The sequence below is a fragment of the Ornithodoros turicata genome, chromosome 1 (assembly GCF_037126465.1).
Source record: "Ornithodoros turicata isolate Travis chromosome 1, ASM3712646v1, whole genome shotgun sequence".
In the NCBI taxonomy this organism is placed as follows: Eukaryota; Metazoa; Arthropoda; class Arachnida; order Ixodida; family Argasidae; genus Ornithodoros; species Ornithodoros turicata.
In genome coordinates this window covers 225,588,074-225,611,042 of record NC_088201.1, presented here as the reverse complement: position 1 = coordinate 225,611,042, position 22,969 = coordinate 225,588,074, and the positions used below count along the sequence as shown (strand labels likewise).

Here is a 22,969-nt window from a genome sequence, read left to right as displayed (position 1 = left end):
TTTGTGGAAAGTCAAAACCACAATCTGCAAATGTTTTTCTTGAGCAGTTTGTAACAGAACGGAAAGATGTTCTCACAACCGGCATCGAAATACAGCACAAGCTAGTTCAGGTTAAAGTCTGAGCAACTGTGTCTGATGCCCCAGCAAGAGCATTTATCTGGTCCGTTAAAAGTCACGGCCGCTTCTACAGCTGTACTAAGTGTACTGTGAAAGGGGACTACAAGGACGGAAGAGTTTGTTACCCTGTTGTGCCATCTGATGGAAGGACTAATACAGGCAAAGAACATCACACTGGAGAAACTATTTTGACTCAACCTCCCATCGATATTATCAGTGCAGTTCCTCTTGATTTTATGTATCTTGTTTGCCTAGGCGTTGTACGGAAGCTGCTCCAACTCTGGTTTACTGGTCCAAGAATAGCATGTAGGCAAAGCTCAAAAACATGCATGGAGGTGTCCAAAAACCATGTGTCCCTTCGGCAACATATTGGTGCTGAATTTGCGAGGATGCCGACGAGCTTTATGGAGCTCGACGCGTGGAAAGCGGCTGAATTTAGAATGGCGCTACTTTATACTGGACCAGTAGTGCTCTACTCGTCGATTCCAAGCGTCACGCGCAAAAAATTTCACGGTGCTATATTGTGCACTCACGATACTCGCAAGTGCCACACATTACAAGGAGCACTTGGGACATGCCAAGGAACTGCTGCGATACTTTGTGTCTACATTTTCATCATCACCAGCTCCTGTGGCATAGTGGTTAGGATGATGGCTTTCCACGCCGAGACTGGGGAATGATACGGGTTCGAATCCTGTCAGCGGGGCTGTGCTGTCTGAGGTTTTCCCTGGGTTTTCCGAAGACTTTCCAGACGAATGTCGGCACAGTTCCCTCTGAAGTCGGCCCAGGACGCATACTAACCCCTCTGTCCCCCACTCCTTCCTGCTGTCCTCTCTCCATCTGTCCACGTCTGTATGCCGCTCATAGCCACAGTTGCTAACACAGGCGCTAACACGGAATTTAAAAAAAACATTACATTTTGATTAGCGGATGATGTTGACACTCATGGCCCTGTAGACAGTTGGAGCGCTTTCCCATTCGAAAATTTAATGCAGAAGGTGAAGCAGTGCATCAGAGAGCCAGAGCGGCCGCTTGAACAGTTATTCACGCGTGTTTTGAAAGAGAGAAAGACCACCCGTCCCACATGTGAAAGCAGAAAGAGACAAAACAACATCGAGTCTTCAACATACTGCCGGAACTTTGCCACTGGGGTGTGGAGGACCTGAATACAAAACGGTTGCTCTAGGCGAAAAGTGCATCTTGAGGACTAGCTGCGATGACAACTGCTGCACGTTGCTAGATGGCACGGTGGTCGTAGTACACAATATTGCTTTTTTTTCACAACAAAGAAGCCCTGCATCATCGGAAGAAAGTTCCTGCGGATGCGAGACATGTACTCGTTTCCCTGTCCTTCATCTTCATTAAAAATCTTCCTGGCATCAGAGCCCTCGGACATTTGTGTCTGGTCACTGGTGGTCGCGTAGTAAAAATGCATGTTGCTGCTATTTGAAGGAGAGTGGGCAGTCTTCCCACTTCTACATGCACTGTGCCATTGATGGCGCATGATGGCCGTCGTCACTCATGTGCCAGTAAGCTTTAGCTCGTCGTCATTACTACCATTGATGGAGAAAGATGTCTGTGCCTAAGTTTGTATAAACATTGGGCATTTTTAAGGTTTGTTTTGTGTGCGTCAAATCTTTGTTGTGTTTATACGCAAACATTTTATGCAGATGAAGAAGCCTTCCTCATTGTTAAATTTCCGGATGAAGAAAATTACGTGGCCGTGGCTTGTGTTGGTGGCCGCCAGAGAAAAATTGCAACAAGCTACACACCATGATTGTGAGGGGTCAAGCACCTCTGGAAAGCTGGAGGAAAGTACCATGCATTGTAATAGAAGGTTTCTGTAAGTACCTCCTTGCCTTATAGATAGAGCCTGATGTTTTCGGGTTTGACCCGATATTTCCCCGAATTTGCACCCCGAATGGAAGTTTGGGCAGTTTGGGTTAAACCCGATAAATACCTGGAAAACCGTACTTCGACAAGGTGAAGACGAGGTCTTCAATGTGTCTCCCATTCCAGCGCAGATATTTCGACGGAATGTCAATAGATGACGCTGGTGTTTCAAATGTTATAAAACGAAAAAAAGAAAAACGAAAGCTCTGCCAATTGGATCAGCTTGCTTGCGCCCTTGGAATGTCACGCGATGCGCATGCGTGAGCAGCGAGCAATACGAATGTTGTTGGGACGAGAGGCTGCCGGGAATCGAAGGTTTAACTTTTCGGTGTGTATTAGTTTTTGCGGGTAACCTAAAACTAGTTAAAGCTAACCTTTTGGGGCGCCGCAAAAAAAAAAAGCGCCAAAGATTTGTCAAAGGAGTACCCGGACTTTGAAGTCATAAAGCGACAGAAAGGCGACGGTGTCACCGACGCAACTCCAACTTCGTCTGCCCCGGAGTCAGCAACGCTACTGTGCTGCAAGTACTCCGCAGTTGAGTTGTCGCCAGACCCAGACAAAAAGCCGTATGATCGCTTTTGGGAACATGTTGCATCGAAACGGCACATCAAGCTAAAAACAGCGGAACGCGAGCAGCGTCTGCAGCCCACCATGATGGACACGCTCGTTCGTCAAAGAGAACGGGAGAAGCAAGCGGAGGGTATCATCCACGACTTCGTGCATGCACTGAGCTTCGACGGAATAAGCTTAGGACATGCGGATGGTGAAATCGGAAAATTCGTCAGAGCATATCGTCCTGCGGCTCGAGTGTGAGCTCTGACGCTCTATAGGATGTCTATACAGTATGCCTCTTTTTATGGAAGCTGCAGTATTGATTAAATTCTCCCTCCTCCGGAAAATACTCAAAGGATATACTACGTCACAGGCAAAAATGTTCGTTTTGTGCTGGAGTGTGGCTTTTTCTTAGAAATAAGCAGTTTTCACTGCAACCACATGTTCACCAGCTTATACGGATTTCATTTCATGGAACGTGAGACAACATCTCCGGCAGCAGCCACATGAACTTTTATTGTAAAATTCTGCAGCTGTTCCAATCTTTGTTGCCATTTAGCTGTAGCATATCGCATTTTGTCACTTTCTAAAGAAGTTTCTGTGTGATAGCCGCATTCTGTTTCTGCTAGGTTCAGATAACGAAGCACGAAGAAAACTGCCTATACTGCTGAACAAACATCAGACCTGCAATCTGATGCAGACTCACGACGTCTCCGGAAGAAACCTTGTAGGCTAATTAGCAGCAGTGACTCTGACAGGGTCGATAAAACAGTGCTACCACCACCGCCAGGTTTCGTATTAAGTTGTTAAAAATTTTTTACCTATGTTTTCACATCTCTCTGATTATGTCAGTGTTGTGCTGTATGTGCGTACAGCATTTCATGATGTTTTCTGCATTGTGTGTGGCGTTGCAGTATTACAGAGTTCCATTGTCTATGTCAATTTCGATACTGCCAAAGTAGTGGTCTGAGGAGTTAAAATGTTTTAGTTTGTTGAAGTGATTGGTAACTTCGCAAGGCATACGCAGAACAAGGGACACAGCGCACGGTGCCTACCTAGTGTTAATGCAGCTTCTTATGGTAAGAGAGGAAGATAAATGTTGGCTAGCACATTATGTGCTTCCTCAAAGCATGCTGGAAAACTTGCACCTGCCACAGAGCTGAACAAAGCACTTTTCATCCCTCAGCATCATCATGCATTCTGTTGTCACTACAGAAATTCTCCTTCGTGAGGGGATATACATAACATAATGCTTACAAATAGTAAGAAAAGATACCAACCATAACCTTACTGAAACTAGATTCGTTCTTTGAATGATTGAGCATGTCGCACACTAGAAGCATTCTATTTGCAAAGCTCGGTGGGTGCAAATGTGCTTATGTTTAAGAGGTTAAGTATCTGGAGTGTGGCTGGAGTTTATTCATGGGTGCCTTCTGATATGTCGACGGATCTCTGTTGCCAGTAGATCTCAGTGGAATCAGTTGCTGCAATCAAGTGGAATTTGAGTTCAGCAGTGCTTGTTTGACAGTCTCACAAATGAGACATATATGAATAGGTGAATGCATATAAATCAACGAATCAATAAATGAGAACAGGTGAATCAGCCGGCATACGTCTGGTGCAGGGATGAGCAGTCTTCAAGTACACTGCATTTAAACTACAACAAAACATAATTCATTTAAAATGCTGTTTAATCTATAAATACCTGACTTTATTTCTGTATTTAAATAAGATATTTGAGAAATTGTATTTATAACTATGTTTAAATAGAGTTCATTTTTCTAAATACTATGTAAAAGCTGGTAAATACAATAAAGACAGCAGTCAGGTGTACGTGGCAAGACTGTTAGGAACTGTAATTATTATAAGGTCACACTGGACACAATGTAGAACACAAAACATTTGCCAGGCGTAGTTGGTTCAGTCATACTTAAACGCTTGGAAACAAAATATGCTTGAGGCATTGTTTCAAGTGATTACTGCGCAAATGTCTACAGAGCAAGAGTGCGGGAGATACTGTAAACGTTACTGTTTATTCGCAATGTATTAATTTTCGCGAAAAATTGTACTCGCGAACAAAGCTTGACGTTTATCCCACGAAAGGAAACAGCCCTGAAATCGCTAAATTAAGTACTCGCGAATAATCCATTCGCGAAAATTAATACATCGCGAATAAAAATACGTTTACAGTACCATACGGGTACCTGGAACCTCTATATGGTGCCCTAGTTTTGACAACTAATTTCTCAGCTCTGTCAAATAGTCTCACGAATCATGACAAAAAATGTTGGTTTAGCAAAAGCTCATGCTGGTCACTTTAGGACTTTTTCATTATTGCTAAAATTTTGAAGTATGTGTGTAAGAGTAAAATGATTATTTGTGTGGTTTTGGTCCAGTATAGTAATTCATTCATTAATTCATTCATATTAATTCATTAATTTTAAAATGTATCTGAGTACTTGAATACTGTGTTTGTATTGATACGCTTAAGTTACAAAGTATTTACGGCAACTATTTAAGTATGCCAAAAAGTATTCCTTATTTTTTACAGTAAAAATATGTGAATGATAAATATTAACATTGCTGTACAGTTACACATGAACGCTACAGTGAAGAAGTTGGAGGAGCGTTGCAGCACAGAAATCATGGTATGTAACATTCGTCCATTAACCACTAAAGATTCACACTAACATTAAACATTAAACACTAACATTGAATGTAATTGTGCATTGTAATGTAATTGAGCTTTGTGCATTTGGATAGAATAGTGTTCACGCGTAGTTTGAAAAGATGTCCACCTTTTCTGTGGGTTTCTAGGTTGTAACGGGGTGCACTTTTCTTCAAGAAAGAAAAAGAAAATGTGTACTTTGGCTAAGACATGGGGCAAGTGTTTCTCAATGCAGTCTAAGCCTTCTCGTTGACACATCGACCCTATAATTAGGGAAGGTTTGTTTTCTCATCCCTAGCTTATTAGCAGCATTCAGGGGAAAACGGGTAGGCAGATCATGCTTTTGAAAAGGTTCAACAGCTGCTGGTCGCATAGACCACTTTGCCGGTTTTAAAACTGCCGTTGACATTAGCTGTGACACCCTGTATATAAACATTTCTCTGCTTTGTGTTTAGCACACCCTTTTACTATTTTATATTCCGAAAGAGATGACAGAAGGTTGTGAAATGAGAATTAGTAGAAACTTGCACCTCAACTGTGTTTCACAAGTTTTTCCACAGTGTTTATGTACTCTCGTTTGTAGTACGTGGTGTGTACAAGGCTATTTGTGTTCAGGAAATAAATATGTTGCACTGATATTGGAAAGCAGTAGTTTGAGCGCTCTTTGCCATTCTGAGCCGCAGCGGTTGGTGGGCAGTGGGAGGAGGGGATACGCGTTCTCTGGGCTGCATGCATGCTTCCCTGCAATATCTCAAAACACTCATGCAGTATCATTCCAGCTTGATCACTCAGGTGAAACGTGAGGAACTTGCAGAGACGTTACTCGTGTGGCCAAGATGTGCGTTTTTTTGGGATTGGCGTTCGTGACAATCCCCAAAAAACGCACATCTTAACAAAACGGTAACAACGATAACAAACGGTAACAAAATGCATCGCCCCCATGCATGCTTCGGGGTTCATTGCTGGTATTTGCAGGTTCATTGCAACTCTGGTTAGCTTGGGTCCCACTGTGCTCTTCGTGATTGTTGCTGTGGTGGGCAGTTCGCTCATTTGTTGTGTGTCTAGGCCTTATTCTTGTTATCTATTCATGGGATCTATTAGCTTCATTACCATATTTGGTTATTTGTTTCACAAAAGTGTGCAATCCTCTGACTCGATTAAACATCTTTCTCCACGCTTGTCCAGCTGCCGATCCTACTATAATGGCATGGCAATGCGTATGCATTTACGTATGCATATACGTATACGTATATCGGGAAAATAAAGTGTGGGGTTTTCGAGAAATCGATCCGTGAAGTCGGTGAATTTCTCGAGGGTGATCCCGGTTTGCTCCCTCATACCGCCTTAGCTTTATGATTCACAATCTTTAACAGCATACTGTTAGAAAGAGCATGTAATTGTGCTGTCCTTGTCGTCAGTGTGAATCTTACTGAATAATGTTGACTCATACAATCTAACCCTTGTCTCTTTCCAAATAATGGCATGTATATCTACGCTTCTTTTTGTGAACGTAAAAAAAAAAGTGAGAGATAATGTGCGGCAACCCTGCCTCAATGCTGCTCGAGGTATTTGCAACATGACGTTGCATTGGGCATAACCGTGTGAGAGAGAGCTAGGCATAAGAGTAATCTCTTTTATTTCTCGTAACTGCTGCATTGCTTACTCTTTTCTACATTTACTTCTCAGGTTGCATCAGGTCAAGTCGGCTCCTCAAGAACGACACCGACAGTGAGATAGAAGCCCATATAAGATCTTGGCTGCGACACGCCAAGGAACAGCTTCTGCAGACAAGTAGGCTTGGCGACAGCTGTGATATACAAGGTGATTTCTTTTTTTTTTTAGATTTTTTTTAGTATTACACTTTCTTAATGATTACACCGAGGGAAGGTAAAACGGGAAGGAACACTTTATTACAATTACCATGACCAAGGCTTTCGTGCAGAGCCTGCACTTCATCAGGTTAAAGAGTAACCGTACAACAGGACGTATATATACCAGTAGAAAGGGAGGGAGAAAGGGAAATAGCAAAGCAAAAACACAATCGAAGACACTTATCTAGCTGAGGGAGTTGAAAAAGCAATAAGTAAAATAAGTAAAAGCGAAGCAGACCGGACAAGACCAAAAACTACAGCCCAGGGTCATGTGTCACAGGCACACAACAGGGGGAAAGTTCACAGCGCGGACAGCCCCAAAAGGCAAGGCGACCCTTCCGATGCTCCCTGTAACCGGGAGTTTCGGGGAGGACTAAAGGTCGCTCCGCAGTCCCCAGCCGGCCGCGCTGCCAACCCCCCCGGTCTGCAAACACATCCACCCCCAACATCCACACTTCCTGGATAACGGAAGGACGACCCACTTGAAGCTTAATGAAAAGTTGAACAACTGTAACGGGTCAGCGTATATGTTTAACCCATGTGGTTTTTGGTCTTGTCCAGTCTGCTTCGCTTTTTACTTATTTTACTTATTGTTTTTTTTCAATTCCCTCAGCTAGATAAGCGTCCCAGATTGTGTTTTTGCTTTTCTATTTCCCTTTCTCCCTCCCTTTCTACTGGTATATATTTATACGTCCTGTTGTACGGCTACTCTTTAACCTGATGAAGTGTAGGCTCTTCACGAAAGCCTTGTTCATCTTAATTGTAATACAAAGTTTTCCCACCCGTTTTACCTTCCCTCAGTGTAATCACAGTTAATTTGACTTGGGCGTTGCTTTTTACTTTGTATTGTATTGTTACTTTCTTAGTGTCAGAGAATCATGCACATGGTTTTTGCAGATGGATGGTACGGCCTGATAGAGAACTTTTCCATGAAATTTGCATGAGTGTAGTTTGCATAATTTGTTTGTAATTTGCACTGTTTAATTATTACTTTTCTCAAAAAACCAAAATGGCAGAAATGTAGGCAATCCTTTTTTGCACCCACTTCATATTTTGGGTTGTATGGCCCGAATGGATATTTTGGGAACCTTAAACAGAGCATGCACCTCAAATATGCATTCCCGGATGTACTCAGAAATGAAACGGAAAATCCACTTGCAGCAGCTGTAAAAGAGTGCAGGAAGTATGGATGGGAACTTAGGAACTTATAGTACCCAACAATTGCCCTTGCCTTTGAGCAAATGTCTTGAAACCCAGGTGTGCTGTTCTTCGCATCATGCACACAAAATTGTAACATGTGCGCAAAGTGTGCTACGCTCGTCCACCTCGTACAGGTGACAGCGGCAACGGAATTGCGCGCTTTGTCCGTGACAACGTAGCCAGGAAGAGACGCGGGAATGTGCCATTCTTCGATGACGGTTTCGAGTAAAGTTCTTTGCCGAGTGCTCAGCCTTCATGTGTCGGCACGCTATCACGAAATTCCGTAGCGTGATGTCTTCTCGTAGTACATGAAGCGTTAGGGAAACTGTCTCCTGCTCTTGAGGTCCAGCCATCTATCCAGCCAGTGGCATAGCTGCATGGAGATTCTTCAAAGATAGAACGCAGTTCGCACTCAACGCTCTGTTTAGCTTTCTCAAACATTTCAGGCACAATGGATCGTACGTGCCAGCACAACATATTCGGGAACAACGCAGTTCAAAAGACTCCTGAACGCCTGCTCTTCAACAATACTCTAGGAGTGCATGCCATTGATATCCACTGGATGTCCACTGGATATCACCGTGTTGTCTGGATACTTGGGAGCAGCAACATACTGTCATCACAGCGGTCTTACGGGCTTTGTAGTACTCCTCGTGGTTCAAAAATAACGCTACGGGGCATAAAGCTCATTAAAGATAGCGTGCACAGCTTCGGAACTATCACTTAATGCGCCCAATCTAAGAGACTGCTGCAACCACGCGGTAACAAATTTGTATTCTCAGGTATTGTAACTTTCTGCATGAAAGTGCGTAATAGCAAGTTCAAGGCGCCCACGAAAGTCATGCCCTGCATCTCCAAAGGAAAAAATAAACATACGTGCCATAAGTGCAAAATAAGTACACAATGCAACATTTGGGCAATAAATTACCAAGCAAAGACTACGCAAAGCAAAACGCGCTCGTAAACATACCAGGAGCGCCTTTGTGTGGAAAAATCGCTCCACGGAAAGGTAGCCCTGCGTCTCAATAAAACGTATTGTGACGAAGACGATGTGTCTTGGGAAAAAATAAACGGAAAAAGGGGAGGTTAAGGGGACTCTACACATCCTTCCTGGAAACGAACACCAAGTGTGAGCGTCTTGCTTGAGGGTCCGTCGTTACACGGTAGCGCTCGCAACGTTACAGGTACCTTACCAGCAGTGCAAAGTACGGGCATAATTCAGATCTCTCCCAGTTTAAGAAATAATTAAGAACGTGCAAAATTTTCGCGTACCACTAGTGGTTTTGCGATACTAGGCGGACAAAATATGCGCTTGAACCCAGCCACTTTATATCATGTGAAAGACCATGTAAAGCTATCGGATGACGCTAATCCAATGGTGGCAGCCATCATCTGCAGGAGTCTCATCCATGTCACATGCATGTGCACATTTTACGTTTCATACTGCCTGGGGGACTGGCGGGAACCTGAAACAAAAGCTACTATGTTCCCAGTGGATAAAGATCTTTACGAAACTCTTCGTTTCTTCTCACTGCTTTGTCGGTATGTTTGTCCAACTGGGGCTTCTCGTCAAGGGCGCACAATCCGATGCATGCGGGCTGTGTCGTTTTCGTCATACCATCGTTGTATGTAATGACAAGTTGGATGACTCGTTGACGAACTGGCCTGCTCCTGTATAGGTACGAAGCCCAGAAGAGCACGCTGATGGAAATATCAGCCACTCTAGTCCTGAATCACCCATCATCCAAAACATTCTTTTACGGGTTCCTTGAATTCTCTACCTGATGTCACTGTCGCATTATATCTAGGGTTGCCAATCGGGATATCCCTGGATCCCGGACAATTTTTTACGTCCCGACATTTCTTCCGGAAAATCCCGGGATTTTCGTGACAGCGAATATGACTGAAAAGTAAAACACCTGCAGGCCATCAGGCAGAGACTCACCACTTAGTAAGGAAATAGCACTTTTTATGACAGGCGGAGGCAGAGGACTGCTGACTACGTGATAGGTACAGATATATCTGAGTGTCATTTCTTCTAGCGCAGAAGCTGAACGGACCTTCAGTTTGGCAGCCAGTATTTTCACAAAAGTTCACTCCGAAGTGAATGACACTACCCTCGATGCTCTGTGCTTTCTCAGGCCGTGTGTACCATTGCACAATGCACAATGCACATTGTACAATGTGACAAGCACTCAGCCTCGGTGTTCAGTGTTTCGTTTTTTTTTTTTCATTCGTCTTTTTTGTTTCTGTTACGCAGTGGAATGTTACACAGTTTAAAGAAATCATTAAGTAATATTTCCTGTGACTTCAAGTGTTGCGGAACTCGCCTTCTTTTCACGCGCAACAGTGAATTTCGCATCAATAGAAAAGGAGTGGCACTGTCATCGCAGAAAATAAAAATAAAATGTGAGAATTTCGTCGGCACTACTTTACCAATGTGGTTACACTGCGAATTTTCGAGTGCTTTCCTTCAGGAAAAGGTAGAATTGGCAAAGCGCAGGTTAGATAATTCTGACCCGCGTAGGACTACACTCGGAAGCACAACTCTAATTATATCTTATCGCCTCATCTAACACCTGTAGTTGGTGAGTGGAGTGGGGATAATGTCGAAAGAAGATTGCAATGATGTGATAGGAACCCCTAGACGATACCAGACCATCAAACTTTGCCCAACAGCAGGGTGCTTCGACACCCCATCTTGTTGGCACTGTAGGGTTGATTTTCTCCAAAGCGCGCGTGTACACGTCTCCCTTTCCCACCTGGATAACCAACGACAGCTTTGGATGCATGTGGTACATAAAAGACTTTGGAACCGTCCGATGCTTGCGATTTTGGATAAATCGATACTTCACAACAGTATCGTGGAACTACTCGTATAAGTCTTCCGTCGGCAATACTGTTGTGAGGCAACTCACCTGGTCGGGATTTGCGGTCATGATTCAAGAACGTGGAGTTGTCACGAGCGTCTGTAAAATACAAGTAACCTTATCATTTGATCCGATGTGGCACAATCCGGAGGTGCATTTGACACCCGGATCAACGAACACAAAACCAAACCACACAGCACGATTATAAAATGATATTTTTCTCGTTTTCATCAGAAAGAAAACACTTTTCCGAGTCTAGAACCAAACTTTTACCTTCGTCATGCGAGGAGTTTTCTCGGGAGCGAATTTAAACGGAGCCGCGAAGGGAGTACAGCTGGCGCCACGCCCTGTCGAGCTGCCGCGCGAAGACACCGTGCGCCGTGAGTAAAGGCGGGGTCCCATAGCCTCGATTTGAGCAGCAGCAGCAGATAGTGATGGGCAAGTCAGTTCATTTTTGTGAACTAATTCATTTAGTTCAGTTCACTCCACTGAACTGCCTAAAAGAATAGTTCATTCGTTCACCTGTTCGCAATTAAACACAATCAAGTAATATAGTCCCAAACTTTAAAGTGTCTCGACCAAGAGAGATACAACAAAATGATCCTGCAATTCAGTTTTCCAAAGGTTCGAGAACATCAACATAGCGAACGTAATCTTTTAGGTCGCTTTTTTATTTTGCTTTAATTTTCTACGTATATTTTTAACGAGAAAAGTAATGCACAGATCAATATGCAAAGTGCCGTCGTCGTTCAATGTTACAATCGTGTATTTCTGATCACTTACGTCTGCTTGCTGCGAATTTGAGAACACAGAAGTGTGATAGAGTAACCGCAGTTTCAACTCATTTCATTCAAATGCATGAGAGAGCTAGAAGAAAAGTACAACGTAGCGTTGTGGAGGAAAAATTGGGAAGCTTGCAGTGTATTGCCGCAAAAATAGCGTGCCCGCTCCAGGGTGTGCCAGTCACACAAGCAGTCAGCCAGAAGTCAGAACATAACGGCGCCACTAGCAGTCCACAATTGCGAGAAGGAGCTCAGAGCGATCTCAGCGCAATCAGTTCTAAATGATTTACTCTTGTTCAGCGTTCGCCGTTCATATAGTTCACTTGCCCAGAGTACTTCAATCCATACGGCGTTCAAAGCCGCTCTGCTGGCTCTCCCTCCCCCGTGGACGAGTAACAGTTCTGACAGGCGCTGCGAGTACTTCCAAACGACCCGCGGCATCGTTTAGTTCTTTAGTTCATCCAGTTCTCTTCCTTCACACCTTCACACAGTCCACTCGAAGCTCTCCCTCCCCGCGCTTTTTCTTAAGCGCATGCGCTGTGGACTAGCACCTTCTCTGACGGCCAACGGCAGACCCTGCGAGTGCTTCAAAACGTCCCGCGGCATCGTTTAGTTCTTCAGTTCATCCAGTTCTCTTCCTTCACACAGTCCACTCGAAGCTCTCCCTCGCCGCGCTTTTTCTTAAGCGCATGCGCTGTGGACTAGCACCTTCTCTGACGGCCAACGGCAGACCCTGCGAGTGCTTCAAAACGTCCCGCGGCATCGTTTAGTTCTTTAGTTCATCCAGTTCTCTTCCTTCACACCTTCACTAAGTCCACTTGAAGCTCTGCCTCGCCGCACCGACCGCGCTCTTCCTTAAGCGCATGCGCTGTGGACGAGCAGCAGTTCTGACAGGCAACGGCAGGCTCTGCGAGTCCTTCAAAACGACTCGCGACGTCGTTTAGTTCTTTAGTTCATCCAGTTCTCTTCCTTCACACAGTCCACTTCAGCGCAGCGTCACAGCCACTCAAGGCCACAGCGTATGCGCCGTGGTCTCCCGCCCTTCTTCATGCGCGCACGTGCTTTGTTAGCTTTTCAAAACGTTCGTTAGATGGCGCAGATGTCACACTTGGAAGCGTATCAAAGCGTATGCGTTGTGGGTGTCGAGGCCCAATGAACTGAATTGAGGAACTAATGTTTTGGTTGTTGTTGAACTAGTTCGTTCAGTTCACCCGAATGACTAGTTCAGTTTGAAGGGTTCGTCCACGAACGACACATCACTAGCAGCAGAGCAACAGCAGCGGAGCAGCAGAGCTGCAGCGACACGAGGGGTCCCATAGCACTGGGCGAGAGCAGCAGAAATTCCCTGCTGCTCTCGTATCCGAATTTTTGGTTGCTGTGCTGCCCTGTTGCTCTGCAGCCTGAGCAGCCGGTCTCGAAAGCCAATCAGGAGGCTGGTTGGTATTGTTTTCGTTCGACGGTGTTTAGGGTTAGCAGGGCGGTGAGTGACGGCAGAAGGTTTGTTTCCTTTTGTTCCGTAATTTGATTCTGAAGATCTGGATACGCTTGTGATTGCCAGTAGTTTGGAGCGAGTGTTCAATCATCGGGACTGCGTGAAGTGCGCATTCAGGACATAATTCAGTTCATAAGTTCAATAAAGTGTTCGACCGGACCTACGTGATACATATGTTGTGTACCAGTTGTAGCTACATGTTCGCTTGTTTTCTGGAAAGTACTTCAAAGCCCGTGACCTGATAACGTACAAGCAAATTACTTTCACGTCCATGCCGCGTGAAAACCAAACCGAACAAATTTCTTGTGGTCGGTATTCTAAGACCTTGCTAGGTGGTTGTAAATGAAACTGACCCTTGGAAAGGGTTAGATGGAGATAGACAACGTTCAGACAACAAAAAAAGGTTCGACAGAGATAGATAATGAACCCATTCCTTGTGAAAACAGGCAGAAAGCAGCGAATACTAGCAGAAGGGGCCTTTGTTTTCGTTAGACAATTTTATTTCACTAATAGCAACGTACGCATTTGACAGTCACCGTAAGTCAAAATATCGAATACTATAGTAACGAGGCAATATTTATACGACAAAATCCCGTAGAAGAATCTCCACACAACACAGCAAGGACGGTTCTGCACAGCAGGAGGACGAACCTACGTTGAATGTCATGAAACTGACTACACATCAACGAAGAGTCAATCAGGTAATACGAGGCTCAGACCACCACCACACTCATCTCGAAGTTCACTTATGAGCTCCAAATCCACAATATATCTCTCACACAAACGCCTTTCACCTAGGATTGCGTTCCTAGGTGTGTGCACTAAAAGGCTTAGCCGCTGCGTACGCCTTCGGAATGTGCGAAATGTAAACAATGCCACAGTTGCCAACACGCTTTGTGTTTCCTAAGCCGCTGCAGCCGCTAATTCAAAACGAAGCTATGGGACGCCTCCAGCAGCAGAGCAGCGGCAGCAGAAAGCTGCTCTGCTGCCATGTTGCCGTGTTGCTGCTGCCGCACCGCTGCTGCTTTGCTGCTGCTGCTCGCATAAAGCTATGGGACCCGGCCCTAACTTGACGCGAACTACGATCGGGCGCGCGACACGTCATCGTGACGTGTCGTGGTCCCGCCAGGAGCATGCGCCGTAGGATCATGCATATGCGTTGCGGTCATCTGGTCCATGACGCCAGCTTCCGCGCGGTGGTCGCAGTCTGTCGCAGTAGCATCCTGTGGGTTTCGCCGACATACCGAGACAATGTTGGATGGTTGGTTGCCCTAATTCACGTCAATATCCGCGGAGCATCTAGTGTCATATGTTTCTCAGTGACGAGACGGACAGCTTTTGATGACGGGAAGCAATCGGATCGCCGGAATGGAAAGCATTATCTTGCCTCACATTCAGGCTGTTCACAAGTCTCTTTAATTTTGTGATTTGATTTCAGTTTACCTTATCATATGCACAATCATATCAGGTTATCCTATCATATATGATATTGACGGGGCCATTTTCTTGTTTATACCTGAATACGTTAAGATAATGAAAAAATGGCTAGGAAGCAAGCGAGCTGGTGAATATGATGCATAATGTAAAACCCCGAGACTGACATCCTGAATGACTGAATGACATCCTCAGGAAGTCATCAACTGGTCCTCCCAGAAAATCAAGAGCTGTGCGACAGAATCGCGGCTCCTCCATTCCACGAGAAATGCTCCAGGTATCATAGACAGTCATCCTTTTTGGAGGCAGAGAATTTTACGGTGGACCACCCGGTGGGATAACCGCGAAGGACGAAGACACGATGACACTGTGGAGACATCCTGAGGACCGCGTGTGTTCTTGGGGACGAGCAGGCGCCAACGCAACGCCGCTAACTTGGCAGGCTACCCACAGGGACGGGTACAGGACGTACCTGAATGACTCTTCACGGACAGTCCGAGAGTGTTATCCTCAGGACGTTGGATAACCGCGAAGGCCGAAGACACGATGACATGTTGGAGACATCCTGAGGACCGCGTGTGTTCTTGGGGACGAGCAGGCGCCAACGCAACGCCGCTAACTTGGCATTACGCGATGCCAGTGACGTAACGGGGGCCAAAAAAGAGTCTGTACAACTATTCGATCAGCAGGAGAATTAGCGCGGGAGAGGAGGAACGCAGAAGAGACACTTCAAGCGCGCGCTTCTCACAGAATGGAGCGATTTCACCCGAAAAAATTCTGGCATATTAGTTTCTCGACGGCAAGAATAGTTTCCAGCAAAAAAGAAAAAAAAAACTATGAGGGTTCGGGAAATTTCATAGTCCCTTTAAGGCCCACTGTTGTACAGACCGATACCTCATCATTTTTGATCCGTGGAAAGCTCGAGGCGTACGCAGTTTTGGACAATTCTGAATAAGTGTCACGAAAATGCGCACGCCTCCCGTTCTCAACAAATCAGGATGATAGTTGGCTAGGAATGTGCTATGCAGTGGAGTTCATTTTTAAGAGTGTAGAATGTGATCCTAGCGAACGCACCAAACGGAATTTGGAGGAACAGTGATAACAACGCGATAACGGCAAGGGAGCCTACATACATCCGACTTCAGCGCGGTGATACCTCCAGCCGATGTCCCTCAGGCGGCCGCCATGTTGGTCCCCTGCTTTGTCAGAATCGTCAAGGGTATTGCCGAGATGAAATTCACCGCATGGCACGCTGCTAGCCAACCATCATTGCCTTCTCCTATTTGTCGAAAATGGGAAGCGTGTATGTCGTTTTGTTTTTGATTATGTGCGGCATAAGTGTCACCAAAAAAAGGCGTACACCTCTCGTTTTAACAAATCAGGGCAGATAACGAGATTGTGGTTGACTGAGAGCGTGGTATACGGTGAAGTTAGTTGGTTTCTAAGAGTAAGAGAGTATGCTCGCAATACCACGCCGTCTAGGGAATGAGGACCAAGGTGGCCGGCGGCATCATGTGGTGTGTCAAAGATTGACACCACCCTAAGACGGAACACGCTGATGTAGGCACCCTAGATCACGCAGGAAATGAGACACATATGGAGCCATTTTTTATTTCTAACGCGAGCGATCGGCATCCAGTCCTTAACCTTGACTAAGAACGCCTGGGCACGGGTTCGTCGGTATATTTTATCGCTACCACCCCAAGAACACATTGTCATCCTTGGGCTCAGGAGGGTCAAATCTGATTCTCAAATTGTCCTCAATGTGTCAGTTTAGCACTATACCGCGTCCCCATAGTATAATCAGAATGTCCACAGGCCATCTTTAAGGACAATTTTAGGACAGTGTGATGGCACATAAGCGACAACCTCTAGATTCCTTTTTACTGTACCCCATTTGTTTTTGTCAGAGACGAGTACCGTATTTTCACGCGTATTACCCGCGGCTTATTAGCGATTTTTTTGTCACGGACGCTCTGCGGCTTATCCGCGGGTGCGGCTTATCTGGTGACTAGTTTTCCCTGTTTCTTTCCCCATACCCCGGATTAAACGAAAGGGCCGACAGTGCCTCATGTTTTTCGGAACAGGACCGCCCTGCTAGTGCACGAACAATACCGAACAGCGGCGGGTCCACATTCGAGTGGACTGACCTTCCGAATACATTCCCCCACGCAGCTTTAACAGAAGGGGTGACAGTGATTCATGTCTCCTGGAACACCACTAACCCGTCAATCCACGAAAAACACGCAACAAGGGCACAATCCGATCTTAGTAGAACACTATAGAACTGACCTCCTTTGTTATACATCATGCCGACACCGGAATGTGGACAGGGTTTATGGCCTTCCCTACGGTCGCCTCTGTCGGCAGACCCACGGGAAGGGTTCAATACACCTGACATCGGGATAAAACGTGGTCAGCTAAGCATCAGTTATCATTTGACCAGAGCAGCAGCATTCGTGGGCACGGCAGTTAGAGGTGCGGCATGGCTCTAACGCGAAGGCACAGCTACGACAGCGGCTTCAAACTAAAAGTCGTCGACTTCGCGGACCAGTACGGGAACAGGGCGGCTGGCAGGGAGTACGGCGTCGACGAACGTTGAGCGTCTCTATTGATTTTATATGTGCATCACTGGTTTAGCGCACAAAGCAGTCGCGTCGTATTACCCGCGGCTTATCTGCGGTGCGGCTAATACGCGTGAAAATACGGTACATTCTGTTTCACTGATTACTGTCCATTTGTCTTGATAAGCTGCCGCTATGATGTCTAGCTGTTCGTTTTTCCCCAACGGACAATGAACAGGGCTCAATAAAAAGGAAGAGGAAAATATAAAAGATCAACAAGAGCAAAAAAAAAAAAAAAGGAAAACAAATTAGAGTGAGAAATTCTCTTCGGAAGGTACCGAAGCTCCTTTCCATCCGCTGCACTGCGAGGAAGCAAAGTGCTAGCAAGATCTGTCAACAAGACCGCTCGTGAGATTGTCGAGGCAGAAAGAATAGATAAACTCTTCATGGCAGGCCTAGCGTGTTACGAACAGTGTCTCCTATGAGTTCCGTGCGCCGTTTTTTCATGCCGCAGCATAAGATTTAAACCCCTACGATGCCCGTTTCCTACAGAATCCAAGCGCACAGATGTTGGCAGACAAAACAAACACACTTCGCACACGGCATGACGCACAGAGCCCAGTGGAAGCCGCAGAGAGTTCCTTTGATTTGAATATCATTGAGCCTACCGCCACTTGCCTTCACACGTGGAAAGACCACGACCTACTGGATTTTATAACGACCGTGCCATAATCGGCAACCCCTATGAGAAGCCCGTCCGCACGATCCGCCAGGGGCTCTACTTGTCGGCCCGCGAGATCTACATCATGATTGCACAATGGGAATTTGAATTTTGAACGTGCAGAAAGCGCAGCAGACGATAGTCTCCTATGAAAACACCTAGAATGAACGATGATAATCAACTTCTGAAATAGGCTCTTCCATGGGGCACCTACCGCTAGAAGTGCGAAGCATTGCTGAAATTGAGGCCGACTCGAGGAGTACCGCCACCGCTAGCTTCCAAATGCGGCGCTGGGAAGGGGTACATATGACATGGTCGTTACAATTTAGGAGGTCGTGGGAAAGGCTGTGGCCGAATCCGGCAGAATATCGACCATGGCGTCTCCCGGACTTGGACGTTGAGAGAGGGTCTTGCGTCCGTACAACTCCTTTTCTCCCTCTCTCTCAGCTTTTTTTTCTAGCCTTTCTATTACGATTTGTATGTTTATTTGAGAACAGTCCAATGAGACCATTCAACATTCACAGGGGAAAAGCTGCGAGGGCGCGCAAAAGGCTACCTACTGACCTACTTCATGGCGTATTGAAAGTGCGAACCAGGTATAAAACAGAACCGCAATGCATGCTCAGAGTCAATCATTCCTACACTTCCAAAACTGAGCTTCACCTCATTGCACGGTGTGCGCCGATCACTACCACGAATGATAGGGTGATCGCTTCTGATTTGAAGGGAGAGAAGGGCGTATGCCTTCTAGCAATCAGGATATATTCACATTGCTACAAAAGGCGTACGCCCACTTCGCTCTTCGAATCGGAAGCAGTAACCCTACAGTACTGTGAGGTGGATGGTGCGGTGAGTTCAGTGGTGATGAGAATTTGCTATGAGGTAAACTCCTGCTCAGGTAGCGCACAGTTACCCCTCTGGTTCAACAACAGCAACAAGAACTGTATTTTATGATCATGGATGGGGAATTACACCACCACCAAAATAAACTTCACCACATAGCACGCTCTTAGCCAACCGTCATCCCGAATGAGAACGTTGTGTCCCTTGATTTGATGAATAGGGGATCGTACGCCATTTTTGTGGGAATTATGAACTGCATAATGCTACAAATATGACGTACATCTCCCGTTTTCAGCAAATAAGGTGAAGAGTGATGCCAGTTGAGACGGCGCTTACGTAAGGGCGTGTCATGTGGCGAAGTCCGTTGCTAAGAGTGAGCCAATTGTTGTTGCTGAGATTCCGCAACATGACACAGCATGACACATGTGAGCATGTAACAGCTGGAAACTGGGCGCATCCCCGTGCGTGTGGCAGCTATGCAGTTATGTTGCCAACAACATAATCGAAAACAAAAATACGCTAAAAATGCATAACGCTGAATAACAACCATTGCGCAGGACGTTCCCCATTGCATTGAAACATGCCACTAATCTATGGAACGCCCTGGGCATAAGCGTTTTTGTGACAATTAACGTGACCATACAAGTGCCACAAGACCAGGTACACTTCTCCTTTACAACAAGTAATGGCAAAGAACGGCTGTGATCCAAACAGAAGGAAATAGAGCAAGCCCCAGAAAAATAGGGCTGAGCTACCACGTATAAATTGTTATCGTTGGCGCGTTCTGAACGTCGTGAAACGCCACAGTCTGCAGATTCCAAAGGCTGCGTTGCGATTTTGCCGCTTAACGAACCGCAAACGAGCGGAACACACAAGTTGACCCGATATCCGGGGCTTAGCCCACAGGTTCTTGTACCAATGAACACTAAAGTGACAAAGATACGCACGACTGGCATTGAAACCTGCTGTCCCGATTTATTCCACAGCATCACCGATTACCAAGTTTAAGCCCGTATAAAGTGCTTGCAAGCAACCGTACGGTATCGTATCGTGACTACGATACGTTGGAAGAGGAGAACATCTTAACACGCTCAGAATCAATCTGCACACGAGACCATTCGTTCTAATCTCCTCACGTTTGAACGCTTACATAATATCCACATTGGTAAGGCGTCAAAACAAATCTCGTACGAAATTGACATCGTTCGGAGTGACGGTTCGCTCTTGCAAACTACGAAATTCACAGAAGAGTACTCACAGTAATGCTTGGTGTGTCGCAGCCAAGAGTCCGCAGCAAAAGAAGGGAACGAGCCTTTTTTTCTTCCTTGTCAATTTCAACGGTGTGCCGGTGTCTCCCCCAACGGTTCACGGCCACCATTCACGGTCCGTAATTACACCGTATATGTAATTCTGAATAATTCTTCATGCATAATGCCTCATACTTTCTGCATTCAACAATGAAAGGTCTACGCCCTTTTGAGTGTGAAATTGTAAATTGCCATAGTAAACAATGCCTTCTCTTGGTAACATTATGAAAAAAAAAAAAGAACAGCAAGAAGGGGAAAAAGTACCATTCTGTCGAATTTTGAGAACTGCACCGGGAATAAGTCTAGGTGACGCGAGCTCCATGCCACGGGTAGCGCCTGATAGCTGGCGCTGCCCGTAAATTTTTATCTTCACCGCGCTGAACGCTTTTTATCACCTGTTTTGTCCCACTGCGGTCAGAATGAAGCAACCGAACACTTTTTGCTCATCTGCTCTCATTTTGGCCTACTGTGCCTCCAGGCACATGTATATCAGCACCCCTTTGCGTTTAATTGGATGTCCACTTTCGCTAGCATCACTCATCCCATACGGCGCCTTGCATCCCAGGCGAACTTTTTTTTTTTTCAACTGGCACTAGTTGAACGGTTATCGAACAGGGACAAGTTCCATCAAGTCGTACAAGTTGGCCCAACTGGTTCTGTAACCAGTCCCAGTCACAAGTGGTACCAGTTGAAACTGGGACCAGCTGCAAACCTGACTACTGAGAAGGAACCGGTTGAAGTGGTCTCTGTACGATAACACAGCATAGCTGATACCAGCCGAACTGGCATGTAACCGGTGGCTCTATGCAGGATCGCTGTTCCAAACAAAGGCAGGTCCAAGTCAAAAATGCACCACAAAAATGCACTTCGTTTGTAGTGAAATATTACACATATTCTGATGTACATGTTGAGCAACAATATAACAGAACTAAATGATCGCAGCTGAGGAATTACAATGTTACATAAAATGCATCACACCTGCTGTTTGGTTGGTCGCTTGTTTGATTGCCTTGTGGACGTCTGGAATCGTGTGACCAGCAGAGTATTTGAGATGTTCCTAATAGCACACGATAATTAACGTTTCTGGAAAGTTGAAAAGGCTGGAGTAAATACTCATATATCTGCAACATGTAATCGTAGTGTGTGTCTGGACAGCCACTCAATTCGAGCACTCGTGGCCCCAGCAGGCATGCGAATCTGTGCAGTAGCTGTGCATTTCAAGTGAGAGATTTGCGTGCTTTCCGGGGCGACCGGTACTCTGGATAGAGAGCAATCCGTGTTTTTTCGGTGTGAAGGATCCGAAACACGAGGAAGGATGAATATATTCCTTACCAATATAACCTTACCAAAGCAAGTTCATATTCAAGGCACACACACATATATATATATATGGCTTGAATATGAACTTGCTTTGGTAAGGTTAGCGTAAACCGGGTGTTCGTAAAATTGCACGCACTTGCAGGTGCGACGAATGTGACGCAGAAGAAAGAGAAGACGTTCCCGTGGAAGTAAAATTTCTAAACAGTCGGTCTTTTGATGAAATGATCAAAGGAAGATATCAGGTCGGGACAACGCGCTAGGGAACATGTTGGCAATTGATGTTCCGAGGCTAGAACACATAGAAAGGACAAATACATACAAAGCCTCAAGAGCCTAAGAAATTAATGATGAAAGAGGAAGTCATTGAAAATCACAGGGCCGGCATCCAATGTATTCCTCCGTAGACGAAAGCGTGCTGGGCGAACGCAATGCGTGCTGGAAAGGTCCTCGTCGCACGTCACAGCAAACGTCAAGGCACACGTGACCCTAAAGATGGCAGCACCCGTGACCGGCGGCCAAACTGTTTGTAAACAATGCGGTTGTTGTTTCTGGACGACGTTTTGGATGGTTTTCGATCACGGTAATTATTTTTATCCGAGAATCTCGCAGTAAAAAGCGCAGTTTTACACGTAAAGCCTCGTATTGTTGACAACTTGCAAAGGTGTGATGACGACCGCGCGTTACGACTTACCGAGCCCATGTGATGTACTTAAACTAAGGTGAAATGAACTACCAGACCTAGCAAACATCGAAAAGGTTGTCAAGTCTTGACTTCGTCATGCTAAAAAGTGGGTGGTGCTGAAGGCTTATTTCTACCAGTTTCAGGCGAATTTATTTCAGCTATTGCTGTTGCATTACGGGACAGAATTCAGAGTCAACTCAATTTCCATATAAAAAGAAAGATAATTTGGCTTGGTAAATTTTGAAGTTCAGTTTAAGAAATTCAATTTGCATTCATTAAAATTAAATCAAACTTACAAGCACATGGGAAGATGAGACAATTGATGTTCTGAGGCTGGAACAAGCCTCAAAGCCTCAAGTGTCTATTTCATGTGCATCTTTCACCATCTTTCAACACATGGGAAGAGTTCTTGGGAGAAAAATACTTTTGACCGCATATCTTTTCATTGCCTTTATTTTTATTGTGAATATTTATCACGGTTGAGGACTGTCCTGTATATCAAGTACAAAACCGACATCCATAGTGCCTGTGTAGCTTGCCTGCTTATTTTTAAAAGACAAACCGTTCGTGTGTCTTTCTCTAAAAAGGGTGAATATGCGTTTTTCCTGTCTACGTTAATAGACTGCTTGTAAGAGCAGTTTAACTTTGCTAAA

General features: G+C 45.4%; 1 long non-coding RNA gene across 2 annotated transcripts in view; it reads right to left on the bottom strand.

Annotated features, from left to right (window-relative positions):
• The window catches only part of LOC135377085 (uncharacterized), a 51,446-nt gene extending 31,136 nt beyond the window's left edge, over nt 1–20,310 (bottom strand). For both annotated transcript variants that reach the window (XR_010418017.1, XR_010418016.1), the window contains exons 1-2: nt 20,266–20,310; nt 11,220–11,270 (exon numbers count right to left, since the gene is read on the bottom strand). This is a non-coding gene — a long non-coding RNA (uncharacterized LOC135377085). The remainder of the gene's footprint in view (nt 1–11,219; nt 11,271–20,265) is intronic.
• Between the last annotated feature and the right edge of the window lie 2,659 nt (nt 20,311–22,969).